Genomic DNA, 1348 nt, shown 5'->3' with positions numbered 1-1348 from the left:
CTTCATTAACAGCCAGTCTAAACACAAAAATCCTAAATTCTTGCTTGAACTCAAGACAATAGTTTTAGGTAACAAAGTTAATATTACCCCTTTATGGACCATATATACTTCCTTTGTTCACACAAAATAATATTTCATCACTGGTAAAAGTGACAAATTTGTCACGATCATAAAACTGCAAAAAATTAGGATAGAAATTCCAAGATTCACACATTAAGGCCAAAAGTTGATTGGACATGGCTACCCTCAGACTCAAGTAATCAGCTGCAAGTTGCTCTCCTGTGATACAGGGATATTTGATGAATTCATCACACCTAACGCAGAGGGTACTAATTCTACTCCACCCCATTGAAAACTAGTTCAAACTTGTACTATGAATTTGTCATTCTGGCCAACATATGGTTAAGGAAAAGTATATAGCACAAAATCTAGAAGACTAGTAGTTTGAGTTTGATACCAAAGCCAAACTTCACTTACATTGGATATTCTTTCCAAAGTCTAAGAATTTAAAATAACCTTTCTTCTCTGCTTTTCTATACAAATAACCCTCCAAAATTATAGTAGCAATTTTATCAGAAGGTTTATCTTGTGAAAACTCTCAAGAGAAATGATAAGTGCTATCATCTACGATAATGTACTCAACATGAACTACAGCACATCAGTCTAGCATCTTTTCATTTAACAAAACAAATTAAATTCCAGTCAAGTTATATCTGCTCCATTTCTGAATGATTAATAGGCAATGTCACTTAACAATATCAGAATCACACTAGGCCAAGTAGGGGTTGCCTTTTGTGCATCACCTTTCTGTAATTACCAAGCATTTTTGATCAGCAGAAGTACACAAATTAAAATCTGTTTCAAAACACCTTTCACTTTGGCAATGCAGTTGGTCTATTCAAGAATTATCCAACTTTTGGTTATAAATGAGAACTGTGTGTAAAATTAAGGAAACAGGCCCAATGTCAGAATCACCCTTATTATTATTATAATTAGTTGCCCTCGCCACAACTAATTTTGCAAGGTCTTTCCTTCTCTTCTACATCCCCTTCTAACCACATCCTAAAGTGTGAGACATGTCATTCATGAACAGCATTTGCTCTTCCCTCTTTACCCTTTCACTACCACACTAACCTGCAGCAATCTACAACTTTTAACATTTACCACATTTTGTCCTAATTGTTTATTCATTTTCACTCTTTTAACCACAATACTTTATCATAATGCTGTGAGAGCTTTGATGAATCACTATATTTTGAATATGCCACCTCATATGTTGACGCAGCAGAAATTTTCTGTTAAAAAATTTCTTGATGATCTCAGAAGAATAATTTTAAAAATGTTTCCA

The sequence above is a fragment of the Penaeus vannamei genome, chromosome 23, assembly GCF_042767895.1.
Source record: "Penaeus vannamei isolate JL-2024 chromosome 23, ASM4276789v1, whole genome shotgun sequence".
NCBI classification, from domain to species: Eukaryota; Metazoa; Arthropoda; class Malacostraca; order Decapoda; family Penaeidae; genus Penaeus; species Penaeus vannamei.
The sequence above is the reverse complement of the archived record's forward strand: the minus strand, read 5'-3'. Positions refer to the sequence as shown.